Raw genomic sequence first — 21,105 nt, 5'->3', positions numbered from 1 at the left:
CTAGACATATCTGAGCATGCCTGAAATGCTTGCAGCCTGGGACTCAAATCATACTTTCTTTGCACTCTCACCACTTGCAGCTCTACTAAGTTATTTTAAAAGCTTCACATATTTTCTAAGTGAAAGTTGGGATGTTGGGCAGCACGTGTTTTGTAGGAGGTAGAATAGATGGTTGCTTTTGCCTGTTTCCTCGCAGGTACTCATGGTCAATAAAGATGGGCTAGAAATGCTTGCTTTCAGCACGTGACAAGATGGGAGATCTTCCTCAGGATTTTGTTCTCGTTGGATGAAGTTTCTAATGGTAGTAAGGTCAAATTTTCCAGATATCAGCTAAGCTGATGCAGCACTTGGCTTGTATTATGCCAAAAGATGAAACTGCAGAAGGTTGGGGAAATTAGTGAGAACAATTTTCTGGATGGATTGAGAGGAGGATCCCTACATTGAGAAGAAATGTCATTCCTCGTTGATTACTTCCATTTTTTTCAATCTCCTATAGTTAACTTATTCATTTCTGTATTTGTTGATTTTTTATTCAGCTAACATTTGTTGATGATGGGGATATAATGATAAGCAAAAATCACATAGGATACTTGCCTTTAAGAGGCCTATTAGTGTGGGAGACACATGTTAAAGAAATAATCACATCACATATAGTTCCCAGCTGTTAATTTCAAAGGTCCATTAAAAAGAACCCAAATATTCATCAAATGATGATAATAAATCTTGGGGTAGTTTTATTTGGATAGAATCTGATTGGAGACCTTTTATTTTTCTCTTCTCCTTCTTGAACTTCTAAGTGTTGAAAATTGCCTTTTTGATGCTATCCTATAAATCCTGTAAGCTTTTTTCATTCCTTTTCATTCTGTTTCTTTTTCTCCTATGTATTTTCTTTTCTTTCTTTCTTTTTTTTTTTTTTTTTTTTTTTTTTGAGACGGAGTCTCGCTCTGTCGCCCAGGCTGGAGTGCAGTGGCTTGATCTCAGCTCACTGCAAGCTCCGCCTCCCGGGTTTATGTCATTCTCCTGCCTCAGCCTCCCGAGTAGCTGGGACTACAGGCGCCCGCCACCTCACCCGGCTAGTTTTTGTTTTTGTATTTTTTAGTAGAGACGGGGTTTCACCGTGTTAGCCAGGATGGTCTCAATCTCCTGACCTCATGATCCGCCCGTCTGGGCCTCCCAAAGTGCTGGGATTACAGGCTTGAGCCACCGCGCCCGGCCTCTCCTATGTATTTTCAAGTAAACCATCTAAGTTCACAGCTTTTTTTCTTCTGCTAGACTTGTTTTACTATTGATTCTCTGTTTTGCATTTTTTATTTTCTTCATTGTATTTTTCAGCTCTGGAATTTCTGTTTGATTTTCTAAACTTTAATCTCTGTTAAGTTTCTTGTTCTGATCATGTACTGTTTTCTTCATTTCATTGAATTGTTTCTCTGTATTTTATTGCAGTTTGTTGAGCTTACTTAAAACAGTTGTTTTAAATTATTTGCCAGGTAGTTCATACATCATCTCCATTTCTTAAGGACTGATAACTGGTACTTTATTTTGTCTGTTTGATGCTGTCGTTTCTTTGATTTCTTTTGATATTCTGGTTATGCACTGATGTATGTGCACTTAAAGAAATAGGTATTTATTCCAGTCTTTGCAAACTAGTTTTGTCTGCGATGCTGTTTAACAGGAAACCTGTCTAGAGATTCTGTGAAGGCTGGCTGGCAGGGTCCCTAAGCCTGGAACTACTGTGGCTGTTGTGGTGCTGGGATTTACCTTAAATTCAGGACTGCTGCAACTAGCATAATGCTGGACAGGAATTTTATGGTCTCTGAGACTGGCATAGATATAATTGTACACATTTTAGGGGTACATGTAATATTTTGATACCCTTTTACAATGCATAATGATCAAATCGGGATATCTATCAACTCAAACATTACTATTTTCTTTGTATTGAGAACATAACAATTCTTCTAGCTATTTTGAAATATATAATAAATTGTTGTTAACTAGAATTATCCTACTATACTACTACTGTTAGAACTTATTCCTTCTATTTTTGTACAGTTTAACAAACTGCATCTTTTTTTGATTATTGTGCTATAACCATGTAGTGTGATCTCTCACCTTATTTTCTTAACTTCTGTGAAAGATTTTTTGCATGTAAATATTGTTCAAATTGATGTTTCTCTAGGGGACAATTCCTGGAGAGTTCTATTCTGCCATATTATTTTCCTTCTCATCCATCACGTAAGGAATGGATAAATAAAATGTGGTATGTCTGTACAATAACATATTATTCAGCTATAAAGAAGAACAAAGTACTGATACATGCTGCAACATGGATGAGCCTTGAAAACATGGTAAGCAAAAGAAGCCAGACACAAGAGACCACATGTTGTATGAGTCCATTAATATAAACTGCCCAGAATAGGCAAGCCCGTAGAGACAGAAGACAGATTAGTGGTTACCAGGGACTAGAGTGGTTGGTGGGAATGGGGAGTGACTGCTAATATGGGATTTCTTTTTGGGGTGATGAAACCGTTTTAAAGTTTAACATAGTGATGATTGCAAATTTCTGTGAATGTACCAAAAATCATTGACTTGCACACTTTAAATGGTTGAATTAGATAGCATATGAATTATATACTAATAAAGCTGTTATAGTTACAAAAAGGCCCATGAGAGCACATAAATAGGCAACCTGATCTACTCTTCAGAGCTAGAGAAGTAGGCTTCCCTGAAGAAGTGATGTCTAAATGGAGATCTTCAAGATGGGTAGGAATAATTTAGGTAAAGCATGGTTGGGAGGATGGAGAAGAGTGTTCCCAACATAAGAAGGTCTGTGGAGCATAGAAGGAGTATAGAGAATGCCAGGACAGCTGGAGCTTTGACAGCAAGAAAAGGAGTGATGCAAGGTGGGCTGGAGAGGTCAAAAGGGTGCCTACTTACTGCAGGCAGTCTCTGTTCCAGATGCAATATGTGCAAGGTCTAACGTAATCTTCCTCATGCTCCCTTGAGGTAGCAACAGTTATAGTCAGTGACCAAAAATGAAGGGCTACTTGTATAGATTATTTTCAATATATTTTTCTTGGTTGTAAGATTGGAGGGTAGTGAAGAGAACATGGGCAATATGTGATTAGGTATGTATTTTTAAAATCTCTCTGGCTGTTGTGTAAAGCAATGCTAGGACTGAAGAGGTCATAAACTTTAAGTCTTGTAAGAGGAAACTATAGAAAGGTCTCTTTACATTCTAATTTCTGCTATCTACCTTGTGTTTATTTTTGAAGAATCAGTGGATGGACAGCATGGAGAAATAACACTATTCAGAAAGCTAGGCACAGTGTCCTGCACATAATCTAAGAGCTATTCCTCAAACGCATGAATCATAGTTCCGTTATTCAATCAATTTTAGATAAATTAGCTGTCTCCAGCAGGACAGAGCATTGAGTCCCTCAGGCATCTTCCTGTAGATGTCAGGTTGATGAGAAAAGATTTATATCGTTTGACTTTATTGACCTGAGTATCAGCAGGTAGTAAATAAAGTGTAGGGATTCAAGACATGGGGTTTTGAGTCAGACAAACCTGGATTCTGGAATTAGAGAAGAGGCATTTGCCCTGAGCCAGGCCTAATGAATCAGCAGCAGAAAAGAGCTCAAGGGATGATTCAGAGCATCACTACAACAGCATCCCATAACATTTCCTATCACTGAAAGGTCTCAGTCATTAAGCATGACATTATCATAATTCATTGCGAATATAGTCAATCCTTTGTGTCTATGGGTTCCACTTTCATGGATTCAACCAACTGTGGATTGAAAATATTTGAAAAAATATATGGTTACACCTATGCTGAACAAGTACACATCTTTTTCCTTGTCATTTTTCCTAAACAATACAGTATGACAGCTACTTACATAGCATTTATATTGTATTATGTATTATAAGTGATCTAGAGATGATTTATAGTATACAGGAGGATATACATAGGTTATATGTAAATGTGACAGCATTTTATATAAGGGACTTGAGCATCCACAGATTTTGACATCCTCAGGGGTCTTGGAACCTCTCCCCCACAAATACCAAGGGATGAAAGTATAGCAAGATGGCACTAGGTGAAGAGTGCTGTAATGGATGGCGAAGGCTCTCAGTTGAAATCAAAAGTCAGTAAAGACCCCAAAACATAAGTTTATAAAACTGCCTGTTGGTGAGGACAGCCACCTTTTCTTCATGCTGACAAGATGACTAATTTCACTAGCATCAGTGCCACCACCTCAGAGTGGGGCAGCAGGGTAGATAGAGGGTTACATTTGGAGGGTGTATTAGTTTTCTATTGCTGCTATACGAAATTATCACAAACTTTGTGGCGTATAACAACACAGACTTCATAAATATTACCTTATGATTATGGAGGTCAGAAGTCTGACATGGATCTCGCTGAACTAAAATTATGTATCAGCAGAGCTGCATTCATTTCTGGAGTCTCTAGGGAAGAGCCAGTTTCCTTGCTTTTTCAGACTTCTAGAGACTGCACTGCCTGCATTTCTTGATTCATGGCTCTTTTCCTACATCTTTATAGCTAACGAAGTTGGGTTGAGTTCTTCCCAAGAGCTGTAACCTTTCTATTTCTCTCATTTCTGCCTCCCTGTTCCACTGTTAAGGATCCTGTGATTGCATTGGGTCTACTCAGATAATCCATGAGAATCTTCCTATTTTAAGGTCAGCCGATTAATAACAATTCCATCTGCAACCTTATTTCCCCCTTGCCATGTAACATAACATAGTTTCCAGGGATAAAAGACATCTCTGGTGGCCCCTTTTTCTGTCCACACAGAATGCAGAGTTTATGAAATGGTAATCATATCTACCCTCTCCTCTTTTCTTGGAGGTAAAAATTTGGCATGCGTTCCTCCACACCCCTTCTAAAAGATTGAAAATGCTACGTATGTTTATTGCAGCACTATTCATAATAGTAAAGTCTTGGAACCAACCCAAATGCCCATCAGTGATAGACTGGAAAAAGAAAATGTGGGCACATATATACCATGGAATACTATGCAGCCATAACCAAGAATGGGTTCATGTCCTTTGCAGGGATGTGGATGAAGCTGAAAATCATCATCCTCAGAAAGCTAACACAGGAACAGAAAACCAAACACTGCATGTCCTCACTCATAAGTGGGAGTTGAACAATGACAACACTTGGACACAAGGGTGGGGAACATCACACACCAGGGCCTGTTGCAGGGGCAGAGTAAAGGGGAGAGGGAGCATTAGGACAAATACCTAATGCATGTGGGGCTTAAAACGTAGATGATGGGTTAATAGGTACAGCAAACCACCATGGCACATGTATACCTATGTAACAAACCATCACGTTCTGCACATGTATTCCAGAACTTAAAGTAAAAAAAAAAAAAAAAGATTGAGGGTGCTGAAACATTCTCTTTCCCAATTATTTGGGGACTGGTTATTATATTCTGTCGGAATGTTGCTAGAAGTCAAGACTAGTAGAGTACTGAGGTTGCTAGAATGTAGAAAGCGGTGGCGGAGAGATTGTATAGAGATACAAAAAGTTATGGGTATATGAGGGGGAAAAGGGTCAGGAGAAGTCAGCCCCTATTCTCATTATTTGGTGTGAAAGAATATATGAACTTTCCTTGGGTTGAGTAGAGACCTCAGAAGGTAGCCTGATACTCCCTCTATATCCTATTGCCTAAGGGAGGGTAGCTTGTTGGGCTGTGTATACTTGAGCAATAAAAGGTTATGGGTTGGAGTATCCAGGAGAGGGCTGGTGGTGGGGTGAGAATTTGAGCTAGATGGGTCTATCATGCTAGAAGAGTAATCACAAAGTATACCCCACAAGAGTTTGAAACCCTGCCAAGAGAGGAACTAACTTCCAGACAGCCTCAGTGAAGACCAAGAACCAGACCGAATGGGAATCCCTCAGTCAGAGCAATTACACTGGAGATAAGTTCTGCTTTCTGCCCAGCAATGATGTGCATACATCTTATAAAGGAGGCAGGTACAGGGATGGACTACATCCTTCCCTACATATGAAACTGGGAGAGACATAATTTATTTAGCTGTGGAAATGGTAATGAGGGTGCCAAAGGCTTTGATATAGTACAGTCAGTAGCAGTTATTGGGAAAAATAAAATTATTTGATGTTTGAATCAATTCAAAATGTAGACTTCTCGTAACTAAAATAATTATGATAATGATAGTTAACATTTATATAGCACACAGATGCTGTACATTAAGTGCTTTATATGTATTAATTTAGGTAATCCTTAAAAATCCTATGAGTTAGGATTATATGAGATATCAACAAAAAGAATAGAACTCTGTGAAATATTTTAAGAGATTTATTCTGAGCAAGTTATGAGTGAACAATTGCCAGTGACACAGAGATGCTGGGAACATACACCCAAGGTCGTCAGAGTACATGTTAGATTTATACACTTTAGGGAGACATAAGACATCAATCAAAATATGTAAGATGTACATTGGTTCAGTCTGGAAAGGCAGGAGAACTGGTAGTGGGGATGTCCAGGTCATTGGGAAAGCCAAAAATTTTTTAATTGGCAATTGGTTTTTTCAACGAATTTATCTAAAGACCTGGAATCCATAGAAGAGAGTGTGTGGGTTAAGACAAGGCATTGTGGAGACCAAGGTTCTTATTATACAGATAAAGTCTCCAGGCAGCAGGCTTAAAAAAATAGATTGTAAATGTTTTCTTTTTCTTTTTTTTCTTTTTTCTTTTTTTTTGAGATGGAGTCTCACTCTGTTGCCCAGGCTGGAGTGCAATGGTGCCATCTCGGCTCACAGCAAGCTCTGCCTCCCAGGTTCATGCTGTTTTCCTGTCTCAGCCTCCCAGAGTGGCTGGGACTACTGACGCCTGCCACCACACCTGGTTAATTTGTTGTATTTTTAGTAGAGATGAGGTTTCACCATATTAGCCAGGATGGTCTTGATCTCCTGACCTTGTGATCCACCCACCTCGGCCTCCCAAAGTGCTGGGATTACAGGTGTGAGCCACCGCACCCGGCCAAAAAAATAGATTGTAAATGTTTCGTATCAGACTTAAAAAGGTGCCAGACCCTTAGTTAATTCTCTCCTGGATCAAAGAAAAGACTGGAAAGAGGGAGGGGGATTCTCTACAGAAAGCAGATTTTCCCACAAAGAGATAGCTTTTCAGGACCATTTGAAAATACGTCAAAGAAATATATATTAAGGTAAAATACTTTAATTTCTTTCATTGCCTGCTATCTGTTGTGTGATGCTAGATAAGAATCAGTCTGGAATGTGGTGTCTTAGTGCTACAAAAAGTCTTAAGGTCTCGTTTTAATGTTAATGCTGGTCAGTTGTGCCTGAATTCCAAAGGGAGGGAGATATAATGAGGCATGTCTGACCCCCACTTCCTGTCATAGCCTGAACTCATTTTTCAGGTTAACTTTGGAATGCCCTTGGCCAAGAGGAAGGGCCCATTCTGACAGTAGCGGGGCTTAGAATTTTACTTATTGTTTACTTGAGGCATGAAGAGAGTAAATAATATGTCCAGCACCATACAGATATAGGTGGTAGAACTGAAATTTGAACCTAGGAAATTAAGCTGAAATATTAATGTTTTCAAAGAATTAACTGTTTAAAAAACATCAGAGCACATTTATGGGTAATTAGTATAAAAATGCTTTTTCAAGTCACTAGAATTATGTTCTGCCATTTGGATTCATTCATTCAGCAGACTCATGGGCTCATTTATTAAGAGCCCAGCATGTTTAAAGAATGACTGGATTACAGTTAGCAAGAGAGAGAATTGTAGAAGCAGCTTATGTAATGTCTTGGTTTCTGTATGGACTTTAGTTTCATTCTCAGTAAGATGGGGAGCCTTGAGAAGGTATTTAGTAGAGGAGTGTTATGACTTGACTTATGTTGTAAAAGAATTGTGTGTTACATTTAAAATAAGTTAGGGGACAATGGGAGGACAATGACAAAAGCATGGCCAGTTAGGAAGCTGTCGTAAGAGTGCGTGAAAGAGATAGTGATAGTTGGATATGTGGGTAGCAGAGAAGGGGATAAGACATGGATAGATTCTGGATATATTTTGAAGGTGGAGCTAATATGATTAATGCATGGATTGGTTCTGAGATCTGATACAGAGGAAATAAGTTACTGCTAATTCTGAGAGTTACTTATAAACTGAAGCTCATAGCATCAGCACCACAAGCCTTTACTGGTTGAGGCTGTCCTCATCATTATAACGCTTGTAAGATGTAGTTTTATTGTGCTTAAAAAACTACTCATGCAATTTTTTTTTTTCATAAATGAGAGGACAAAGATAGAGTTCAAGTGAGTGGAAATGAGCTTTGTGAAAATGTCCCACAGGAGTATGCTCTTCGTGTGAATGTTGTATTCATGTCATAGTGGAAAACCTCTGACGTAAGTGCTTCTGTTCTGCAGGCTTGTTATGGGTTGAACTGTGTCCCCTAATAAAAGATATATGGTGTCCTAACCCCCAGTGCTGTAGACTGTCAAAGAGGTAATCTAGTTAAGATGAGGTCATTGGGGGATCCTAATCAATATGACTAGTATACTTATAAAAAGAGAAAATTTAGACACAGACATGCACACACGGAGAACACCATATGAACATGAAGGCAGAAATCTGGGTGATGATGCCAATGCAAACCACCAGAAGCTGGGAGAGAGGCATGGGGTAGCTCTCACAGCCCTCCTGGCCAACACCTTCATCTTGGGTTCCTCACCTTCAGAATTGTGAGGCAATACATTTCTTTAGTTTAAGCTGCTGAGTTTGCTATACTCTGTTATGGCAGCCCTAGCAAACTAACACAAGCTTTCTGAGCAAAGACTTTCAAAAGTCACAATTGACTGTGATGGACAACTGGCAAAAACATTGGGAGGTATCATCACTACATCACCTAGTACAGTGTCGGGCACACAGTAAACCCTCAATGAACATTTGTTGCCTGACAGAATGTCTAATGTATGTAAATACATAATACATAGTAAATATTCAACAACTACTTTCTTTCTCCCTTAGCTTGAGCAATGAAAACAATTGCAAACTGTCATAGGTTTTTTTGAGATCTTCCCTAGGAAATCAAATATTCCAATGTCAGCACAGTCAGATCTTGCTGCCCAGAAGGATTCTGGTTTTCTCTGAAACCGTATCACTGCAACAAGTTTCTATAATACAGGATAATATTGGTAGCTTTTAGGAAGCCAAAAGTCAAGCCTCTATCTTCATGGACCATGATAATGAGAATAAAAGAGAATGCAGAAATGAAAAATAAAAATCCTAACAACATAATTATGTTATATTCCTTTAAAAGTTACAATTAAGGGCTGGATCTACCCAGACATGTTACATTAAAAATAGTTTAAGTTTAGAACATATTCTGTAGAAAAACCAGGTTTTCTTATGACTTTCAATCAATTAGTATGTTCCTTCTTTATTAATTCATCTGTAAGAATGAGATGAACATTTGAGACACTTTCATTGGTTTACCCTCTCTCTTATTTTGAATTTTATTTAACAAGACTTCATTGCTTAGACAGAAACTATTCCTGACAGTTTTTCAGTCTGTGCTTTTCATCACTCAGTGGTTCTTAACTGGTGAGGATGCTATCTGATGTTCTAGGTGATGATGTAATTGATAGCCTTTGTAAAATCTTTACAGTGTTTCTTTGAAACAGCGTGAAGGAAGCATGCAAATAGGAAAGTTTCAAACAGCAATAGACCAGAAGGATCAGACTGCCATGTTTCTTTATGATAGCAGCAATAAAATGTATGCCAATTCCAGTGGGCTGAATAAATCTTTGCTCTGAGATGGTGGTGGGGTGGCAGGCACAGTGTGTAACATCCTGTCCCAGGTTTTCCCAGTAACCTGATGCCTTCTCTTTGAGAGTAGTATTGTGCTAGCATTCAGAAAATGATTGGCTGCCCAAGGTATTCATAAATAAAAGCAGCTGGCTGCAACAGAAATCTAAGTAGCTAAGATTTCATCATTATTTATGAGGCAGGCCAGGGAGAAGAAGACGACCTAAAAGTGCAATAGCAAGCACCATCTTTCTCCTGAGAAAACGGCTGACTGGGAGAGAAATTCTAAAAGAGGAAGAAGCCAGTGTCACATTTATTTTCATGTCATCATCTTCTTAATCTTATAGGTAGTAAATAATAGAAAAACATTATCATAATACAGTCCTTGCAAGTTCCTCCTGAACCAAGGTTATCCATTATAATAGCTGGTCTAATTAGTTGGTTGATTTAGAAAAAAAGGATTCTTATTGACTTCCAGTAATTAAGAATAGTCGTGGATAACCAAATACTGAATAACATTTTTTGTTTATCTTAATTCCACTGATAGGGATAAGAGTTAATATATTATGGCTGGCTTACAATAGACCCTAAAATCTGCCAGGGGTTGGGGGAGAATTCTGTCCCCTGGCAGTGGATTCCATGTGGAGGAATCTCTATTAGGGTGCACTTGGCCTCTTCCTCACTCCCTCTTTCATACTTTCCCAGGAAATTGAGTAGTTTGATTGGTGAGTTTAGGAGAAGTATCTAAGCATGCATGGCTAAACGTTTGTCTTTCTTTTTGGTCTTTGGGAGGAGCCCTGCCAGCAGGAGCATTCCTTCTGTGCTTCTCCTTTCTGCCATATAATAGGAGCAGGCCTCCAAGGGAGAAGGCCCAGTATTGTCCAGAATTACAAGTAGCTATGATTGGGCAAGTCTGTCTAAATGAGATGCTGAAGTATCAGTGAGCCTAATTGTCTTGAAAACAGCATTTTATTTATCCAACATCAGGTTTATTGGTGTATTAGTCTGTTTTCACACTGCTGTGAAGAAATACCTGAGATTATACAATTTAGAAAGGAAATAAGTTTAATCAACTCACAGTTCCACATGGCTGGGGAGGCCTCAGGAAACTTACAATCATGGTGGAAGGCAAAGGGGTAGCAAGAACCTTCTTCACATGGTGGCAGGAGAGAGAAGTGCCAGCAGGATAAATGCCAGACACATAAAACCATCAGATCAGCTGGGTGTGGTGGCTCACACCTGTAATCCCAGCACTTTGGGAGGCTGAGGTGGGTAGATCACTTGAGGTCAGGAGTCTGAGACTAGCCTGGCTAACATGGTGAAACCACGTCTCTCCTAAAAGTACAAAAATTAGCCCGATGTGGTAGTATGTGCCTGTAATTTCAGCTACTTGGGAGGCTGAGGCCGGAGAATCACTTGAACCTAGAAGGCAGAGGTTGCAGTGAGCTGAGATTGCGCCACTGCACCCCAGCCTGGGCGACAGAGTGAGACCTTGTTTCAAAACCAAACCAAAACAAAACAAACCATCAGATCTCATAATAACTCACTGTCAGGGGAACAGCAAAAGGGAAACCACCCTCATGATTCAATCACTTTCTTTCTCGACACATGGGGATTACAATTTGAGATTTGGTTGGGAACACAAAGCCTAACCATATCAATGGGGAATAAAGCTGGTATTTTCATCTTTCTTGGCTTCACTCCTGTGTTTATCTCTGAAATGGATGTGAATTTTGGTGGGGAAAATAAAGAGATATTATTTATTGTTATTTATTATCATCCTTATTAAAATTCCAACACCATATACGAAAATGATATTTATACTCTGGCAATAGAAGGACATAGTTGGAAGACATTCTTTTATTTATTACAAACACATTTAGTATAAATAATACATGTTTATTATAGAAAAATTAGATAGGCAAAATAAATAGAGAAAGAAAACTGTTCATACTTTCACCCCTCAGAGATATTTTTCACCTTTTCTTTCACTTTTTTTTTTTTTTTTTTGAGATGGAGTCTCACTCTGTCACTCAGGCTGGAGTGCAGTGGTGTGATCTCGGCTCACTGCAACCTCTGCCTTCCAGGTTCAGGCGATCCTCCTGCATCAGTCTCCCGAGCAGCTGGGATTACAGGCGCACACCACCACACCTGGTTAAGTTTTGTATTTTTAGTAAAGACAGATTTCATCATGTTGACTAGGCTAGTCTTGACCTCCTGACCTCAAGCGATCTGCCTGCTTTGGCCTCCCAAAGTGCTGGGATTACAGGCGTGAGCCACTGTGTGGGGCCTTTTTCACTTTTTCTTTATCTTTATAAATTATTCTCCTTCTTGTATCTTTTCTTCCTCCCTCCTTTTTGATACTGCCCCCTTTCTTTTCCTCTTCTCTTTTCATTTTTGTGTCTCTTTATTGCTTCTCAGAGGTGTATATGAATGGAATGGCAAAATGCTGGAGTTGGAGACATTCCCTTTGTGTTTCAGTCCAAACCCAGATTGGTTATTACTCTTGATGGCACTGAAAGAGTGGATATGTGGTGTACCTGGCAAAAAATAAGAGAAGTAGGTAGATGGGTTTTGATTTGTAAATAATTTAGAATATGTCAGTTATACAGTCCTCTGTATCCCATTGTCTCTTGCCCCTATTTCTCTTTGGTTGACCCAGCTGTCATAGGGATAGAGGGGCTATTTGGCAGTTGTCACCATCATAAGAACACTTCTGAGGCTTAGTAACCTGTGTGGTATAGCAGAAGTCCATTATTATTATTGCCACGCTTTCATTCACTTTTCTTCTTGTAACAGCACTCTGATCTACCCCAGAGGAATAATCCACTTCTTAGTCCTTAACCATGAGCTTCAAGTAGAGTTGACTCCACTCCAAAGCTCTAGATGTGTCCATGTGATCATTCTATCTACATTAAGAGAATTATATTGCCTTAGACATTTTTCAGAATAATCTGATTATTTTAGGAATGAACATACGGTCTCATAGGAGCCAATGAAACTTACAGAAATGTTTGCTTAGACTTACACCTACTGGCATGGAGGCCTGGAGAATGGCTGTCCATCTTGCCACCATGAGGAGCCTGCAAAGGAAGTGTGTGAATGAGCAGAGTTGAGAATGACATGATTTGAAATCCTGAATCCAGGCACAGATTTACTACTGGAGTTTTCAGTTAAGTGACCCAGTACATTTCTATTTTTGCTGAAAACGTTTGTTTTTGTGTCTTTAAACCAAAAGGATTATAACGAGGTGAGCATGAGCTGTAGAGTTGACGTATCTGCCAGCTGACTATAAGTGACCAAGCTTCTTGGCTTACAGTGGCCTGCATTACTGATTTAGCAATTGTCTGCAATCCATGTGAGGTTAAATACACCTTTTCTCAAGGCTTAGTTTATGAGATTTATAATTGAATTGGATGAAAATACAATATTTAGCTATTCAGGCTGGCAGCAAAGACACTTGGTTTGATGCAGCAAGCGGTGCCAATGTCAGAATTAATATAATGGTTCCATGTCAAAACAATAACGGGGCAAATCACCTGGAAGGGCAATTCAATCACTTAGGCCTGATCGCCACTGGCAAATGAGGCAGTAAGCCACCTGCCTTCCTTTGCTAGACACAGGCTTGGATGAAGCTAAGCTGGCCAGCAATTTAGGTTTAGAAAATGGCTTTGGGAAATCACTGCTGTTTAAATGGCAAAAATGCTCTTATAAGGGTTTCCTAAGAAGAATACTTCTGGGTGGCTGTCAAGATGGCCGAATAGGCAGAGCTCTGGTCTGCAGCTCCCAGCAAGACCAACACAGAAGGTGGGTGATTTCTGCATTTCCAACTGAGGTACCCGGCTCATCTCATTAGGACTGCTTAGACAGTAGGTGCAGCCCACGGAGGGTGAGCCGGAGCAGGGTGTGGTGTCGCCTCATCCGGGAAGCACAGGAAGCACAAAGGGTTAGGGAACTACCTCCCTAGCCAAAGGAAGCTGTAGTGGAAGTCTCCTGAAGCTTTCTCATGTTGGGAATAAAGGAGATGAAGCCTTGATTGGAAAAAGTTGGAAAGGTTGTGAGCTCAAGTTAGGAAAGGGGGAGTTATCTTTTATTTATTTCTTCCATCAATTTGAATATTTATTCAATGCATTCTAAAAGCTGCGCACTGGGGTTTCACAGTGGTCTGTAGAGCTGTGCATCTGCTCACATGAAGTCCAGGAGAGAGGAAGACATCAAACATGTAAATAATGAATAAAATGACAGTATAATAGAGATAAAATTTCAAACAGTGTTCTGAGTTCAAGAGTTACAAGGAGAGGGATCTGCTTTGATGAAAGGCCTCCAGGATGGGGGTGACACTGAAACTGAAACCTGGAGATGAGAAGGGGCCAGCTGTACCAGGAGTTCAGGACAAGCATCCTAGCCAGAGAGACGAGCATATGCAAAGGTGAGTGGGACAAGAGTGAGGGACATTTAAGGGTGTGAAAGAAAACTAGAGTGACTAGAGCATAGTGACAGAAGGAAAGCACTGCATGAGATGAGGCTGTAAGAAAGTCAGGGGACTGATCAGTCAAGTGTGTGAGGACTGCAGAAAGGAGTTTAAATTTGATTCGAATAACAGTGGGAAGCCATTGGATGTGTGTTGATCCTTGATCCTTTTTGGTGCGTTGGGAAAAAACATGTAATTTTCAGAGGCAGGTACACCAAAACTTCTCTTTAAAAGCTTTGGCTTATGGGTGACATTTTAACTTTGGATGTCTAATTGTTTCCAAAATGAGTGTTTTTCAAAAAGTAAAACCAATGGTTTTTTGAGCTTTAGTCCACTGCCTTTTCTCTGCACTGTCACTAAAGATTCATTTTGGTAACTGAAGTAAGCCAGACACAAAAAGAAAAATACTACATGATCTCATTTACACTTAAAATCTACAAAAGTTAAATAGATACAAGCTGAGAGAGGTAGAACCAGGGGTAGGGAGGTAGAACAAATGAGGAGATGTTGGTCAAAGAGTATAAAGTTATAGTTATGTACAATGAGTAAGTCTAGACATTTAATGTACGGCATGAGTGGCATGGTTAATAATATTTAACATGTACAGCATGATGTTTTGATGTACATATACATAGTGAAATGATTATGACAGTCAGTAAATTAATATATCTATCTCTTCTTATAGTTACTTTTTTTTGGTGAGAGCACTTGAAATCGACTTTCATGGGGAATTTCTAGCATGATCACAATATTGTTAACTGTGGCACTCATGCTGTACATTAAATGTCTAGACTTACTCATTGTACATAACTATAACTTTATACTCTTTGGCCAACATCTCCTCATTTGTTCTACCTTCCTGCCCCTAGTAACCACCATTCTCTCAGCTTGTGTCTATTTAAATTTTGTAGATTTTAAATGTAAATGAGATCATGTAGTATTTTTCTTTTTGTGTCTGGCTTACTTCACTTACCAAAATGAATCTTTAGTGACAGTGTAGAGAAAAGGCAGTGGACTAAAATCCAAGTTGTCTGCATTTTTGCCTAGGTTCTGCTGTTGACTGCTGTGCAACCATAAGCAACTTCTTACTCCTCTCTGGACCTCAGTTCCTCATCTGGAAACTTTAAGGTAGAGCAGGATGTTGCATTTATCATAACTTCTTATTGAAATTGACAGAAACATGGTTCAAATTGGCTTAAACAGAAAGAAATATATTCACTTATCTATCTGAACAATCCAAGGGCAGTGGCTCCAGTTATGTGTGGATCCAGGAGCTCACATTTAGTCACCAGGAATCTGATTCTCCATTTCTTGGCTCTTTACTGACTTCACTCTCCAGGAGGCCCCTTCTGTGGGTGGTTTCCCACAGTTCCTGGCTAGCATCATTCATAGAATTAGAAATCCTTGTGCAAAAGGATATTTCTCTCCTAAACAGTGATATCAAAAGTTCCAGAATTGCATGCTGACTTGGAGCACATGGCCATGGTTGTGGCCAGGGTGTGAGGATAAGATCATTGGCCAAGTCTGGATCATGTGCCCACCCCTGGAGTCAGCATGAACCACATTAACAAAGAATGGTGATGCCGTGATTTCCCACGTGAAAAGGGAAGAACAGGAAGTGGGTTCTGAATAGGCAAACGGGAAATGTCCGTGAATACTCTTTCGGGCTTTAGTAGTCCCATAAATCCTGAGATAAAGAGTCAGTTCTTTGAAACCTCTTCCTTGTTGAAATTAGTCATTGGCTCCAGAAAAAAACTCCAGTTTGGCCTAAAATACCAGAATTATGTATTTATTTTGTTTAAATGTATGGTATAATCACCCATCTTCTCCTTCCATTTTTTCTGTGTCTCTAAACTCTTTTAACACACATCTAGATTTTCTCCTCTGGTTCTTTTTCATGATTTATAAAACTTATGTGTACATTTGAAGCATTTTGCTTTGGTGCAAATGCTTACTCACTTACTCTGGTACCTTTTCCCACAAAGAACATGAGGACAATCTTTGTACAGAATCTATCTTTATTTCCTTGTTTACATTCCTGCCCTTATTCGTGTTATTCCCACCAAATTTTGACTCCAGATACTTGCACAGCCAGGAAGCCAATGGGTGCACCAAAGCAAACTACTTCAAATGTACACACACATTTTATGAATCATGAAAATGAACCATAATAAATCATGTAAATGTACATTAACTGAGTTTAGATACACAGAGCAAAAATTGAAGATTGATGTTTATGTCATAAATTTATGCAAAATAATATATAATCCTGGTATTTTAGGCGAAACTGGAGTTTTTTTCTGGAGTCAATGACTAATTTCAACAAGGAAGAGGTTGTAAAAGACTGACACGTCATTACAGGATTTATGGGATTGTGAAAGCCCAATGTACCTTTCCTTAAGTTCTTGCTTTTACATGAAGTATTTGGCACTTGTTAGTCAGCCTTTCTGATTTTCACTTAGTGCCACAAGCCATCTTTTGCCACTAGATTCTGGTTCATTACTAATTACCTGAAATGCATGACTTTAAAAAAATGAGATCTAACCCACAAACTACAAAATTTGCCATTGTACATACAATTCTGTGGGAGTGTATGTGCAAGGTTAAACAACCATCACCACTATCTAATTCTAGAACATTTTCATCATTCTAAAAAGAAAACCTATACCCATTAGCGGTCACCCCGTATTTGCCCCTCCGAAATGCATGACTTTCGTCTCTGAAGTTAGCTCCTTGAGGGCAGTGGCTGAGACCTATATTTTTCTATGTCTCTCACAGAAGTCTAGCCTAATTCTGGGGCCATAAGAGGCATTCATGCAAATGTATTGAATTTAAATCTTGTGTTGATATTGTTCTCAGTTCAAGGTGAGAGGCTATGTGATAGTGGAAAGAATACTGAGCAGGGAGTTAGTTTTAGTTTTTCTTTTTGCCTGACACCAGCTGTGCCTTTAGGTAATGCTCTCCCTTTCTTTTTGTCTAAAAGATTGTCCTAATTGTCCTCTGTCAAGGAGATGCATGGACTCAAGGACTTATATAGTGCCTTCCTGTTCAAACTGGCACCTAGCACTGTTAATTTTGAAGTCAAAACTCACTTAAGGCATAAGAATTTATTGAATGAAAACAGCAGGATTTCTTTCTATTTTCACTGGTGTATCGAGAATACATGAAATAATAAATCCCCTGTCTGGGAGCCATGCTTAGGGGATGTAATGTGATCTTGCTCAGTCTTGTCTGCACTCACTTGAACAAAGATGGCATGCACCAATACAGAAAAACAAAAACAAAAAAACCCCAAAAAACAAAAAACAAACAAACAAAAACCAAAAAAAAAAAAAAAAAAAAAAAGAAAAAAGAAAAAAAAGTGCTGCTCTTGGTCAAGGGCCCAACTTTTGCCTTAGTTATTTTATTGGAAGTTATCATGTATTTGCATTTAAATAATTTTCTCTGGAAATCAGGAGTCAAAATACTAAGTAGAAGTCATGGTACAGAAAGACAAAAATATACAGACTGTGCGTTGTACTTTATTCATAACTTGAGGGCTAAACATCTTTCCCTTTCCACCTAACACATCTTTGTGGCGTGCAGTTTCAATCATTTTGTAGCTTACCCAGGGCCTAGTGTCTTCAAGAACATTTTAGGAAGAAAAAAAAAAGTGAAACAGTCCTATTTTTCATGATTCCCAAATGAGTGGTTCAATGTCATGGAAATGAGGTCGGGATGGTAAACAGACAGCTGTTCTGTATTTCTCCTTCCAGGGAGATGAAGGTCAAAGACACCTTCCTTCTGCTTATAGGTCCCTCCCAAATGGATTGTAAACAAGTGTGCATTACAGCCCTAACTGCACTGGGAAAGAAGAGAGACATTTTGGAACAGCCTTTAGAGGTGTTGAACATACATGTCTTTGATTCTGTTTTCTCATCTCTTTGCAGTGTCTTTCTTTCACAACATGAAACCATTGATTGAATGAAATTAGAATAACTTTTGACATAGCTAACCAAAATAGATAGCAAAGGGACTGGTTGCTAAGCACAGCTCCACTGGGTCCCCTGGCTGACAGGCTGTATTAGCATGCCAGACTTTGCAAGAAGCAAGTCCTTAGTTATTGGCAGTTGGTTGTTTAAAGCTGTTAAAAGCCTCTCAGGTAATAGTGGGTCAGCAGCACATGTGATATTAAGGATAAATTACTTAATATTACCAATTATAAGCCTTCCTAATGGGATATAAGCTGCTTAAGGGCATTACTTGTTCAAACATATGTTCAACAAACATTATTGAGCACCTACTATGTGTTGGGTAAGTGATAGGCTCTGAGAATATAATAATGAAGCTACAGTTTCTGTTTTTGTGGCACTTGAGCTTAGTGTTGAGAGGGAGGGGAGAATAAGTATGATGGAACAACACTTATTAGTATAGACAGTCCTCAACTTACAGTGGTTCCACTTGTGATCTCTGACTTTACAATGGTGCAAAAGTGACAGGTTCAGTAGAAGCTGTACTTCAGGTACCCATATAATCATTCTGTTTTTCGCTTTCAGTACAGTATTCAATAAATTACATGAGATATTTAACACTTTGCTATAAAATAGGCTTTGTGTTAGATGATTTGCCTAACTGTAGACTAATGTAAGTGTTCTGAGCATGTTTAAGGTAGGTTAGGCTAAGCTATGTTTGGTAGGTTAGATGTACTAAATGCATCTTATAATGGGTTTATTGGAACATGACCCCACCATAAGTCAGGAGCATCTGTATGTTAGTGTCCTCCTTCTCCTGTACAGTAAAGAGGGTTTTCTTTTTCTTTCTTTTTTTAACCTCTTTTTACCAAGGAAAATATATTCAGTATCTTCTCTTTCCATTCCCCGTAAGAAATGTTCCACATTGACTTCTTGGTTTTTGGGGTTGGTGATGCAGAATTGGGAAAAAGAGAAGAGGTAGACAAAACAGGAGAAGCAAGAAGATAGGCTAAGAAAGACAAAAGGCTCTCATGCTGGGCACTCATGCTAGAGCCGGACTTTTCCTAGAAATAAAGAGGAGGGGGCAATAGAGGAGTCATGGGATAAGAAAGCAGTGGATGAAAGTGGAAAGAAGATTTTAATATGCATTGCTGCAGATTTTTTTATACATGTGTTTTGTTTATACATGTGTATTGCACATATATGACACATATTTTAAACAAAAAGACTACATTATGTATTTTTGATGTTCTGCAGTCTTTTAATCTTTGTATAATAGAGTATTTTCAGTCAGTAGACATATATCTATCTTTTTTTATTAGCTCCACAACATTTTACTTAATGTAGATACCCTAATTTATAAAATCATTTCTCTTTTGATGGACATTTATTACAGTATTTCCCAAAACACCTTTTTACATGTATTTGTTTTCAGGGTTGTGCAAACATTTTTATAGAATAGATTTTTAGAAGTTGGTTTACTGGATTATAGAAAATGTGCATCACATTTTTTTTCATAGATTTTGCCAAATCGCCCTCCAAAAATGTGTCAAGTCTATTAAAAGGTTTGAGGCTGAACGCTTTTCATATTCTCATTAGCTCCATCTTCAAAGTCAAGTGCTGCAATGTCACTGGTGAGTCTGCCTCAAAATCCTCAGGCTCTTCAGTTTTTTAAAGATAGGCATGACAGTCTTGCAAAGCCAGATTCACTGCTTTATGGAAGAGTAGCTCTTATGGGTACGCTCCAAGGTATGGCTTGAAAATGGAAGCCTTAAAGCTTTTGACTCTCAGAAATACTTCTAAAGCCAATTCTAAAGCTGCTTGGAGAATTCTGAGTGTCACATAAGGTAAGTTCACTTTAGCTGTCAGCATTTCTTAGGGCAAAATGTATCTACAGAGTTAGCTTCATTCAATAGCCTTCATTATGGAATTTTTAGTCTTCCCACAGGAGACATTTAGCTAATAAGAAGGTTATCCATGCACATATATGTATCTGTCAAATCACCGGTAATGAACCATTTGGTTCATGGGTATAACAACAACGAAGTTTCATATTCCCCCTTCAACAACCTCTACAAATATCTCAGTTCTGTAAAATACCTTTTCTGATTAATTATCAAGTGCATCCTTTAGTTCTGTACTAATGACTTTCGAATACGTTATCTCATTTCTTTTAAACAAATTTATGAGCCAGATTGTAATAGTCCCATTAAGAACAGCAACCAAATGTCAGAGAGTTTAAGTAACAGCCACACAACTAGGTCAGTGTTTGAAACCAGATTTATCTGATTCTATACTGTTAAAAACTATGACTTAGTGCTCATTAAATGACATGACATTAAATAATTTCATTTCTTGATCTCTTTAGGGACATCTGATTACATTTTATAAGAAGCTTCTCCCATCTTACTTTTGTTCTCACAGTTTTTTTTTTTCTGATCTCGTTTTGTAGCCAAGGCAAGAACCAACTTCATCAATAAGCCATTTTGGTCCCAAATTTTATAAAGAAAGAGCATACGATAGTAGATAAAAGTATAGAGTCAGCCTCTCTGGGTTCATACTTTGGTGCTGCCATTTACTAAGTGTTGGCATTTTTAAAAATTCAGAGTTCAAGGTCTGCCTTCAGAGAAGGAGGTCAGTGATCTAAAAGGGACCCCAGGCCTCAGTTTTCTCATTTGTAAAATTGGTACAATAAGCTTGCTTGCCTCATTGGATTAGTGTGAGAATTGAAATAGTGCCTTCAAGCATTTACACAGTTATCTGGCACATATGAAGTATAGATTAAGATCTGACTCCCCTGCAGCTATTCCTTTCTACTGCTTCTCATCTTGCTCCACCAGCACCATCTCCTC

Source organism: Macaca mulatta, chromosome 6 (genome assembly GCF_049350105.2).
Source record: "Macaca mulatta isolate MMU2019108-1 chromosome 6, T2T-MMU8v2.0, whole genome shotgun sequence".
NCBI lineage: Eukaryota > Metazoa > Chordata > Mammalia > Primates > Cercopithecidae > Macaca > Macaca mulatta.
Note: the sequence above shows the minus strand (reverse complement) of the source record.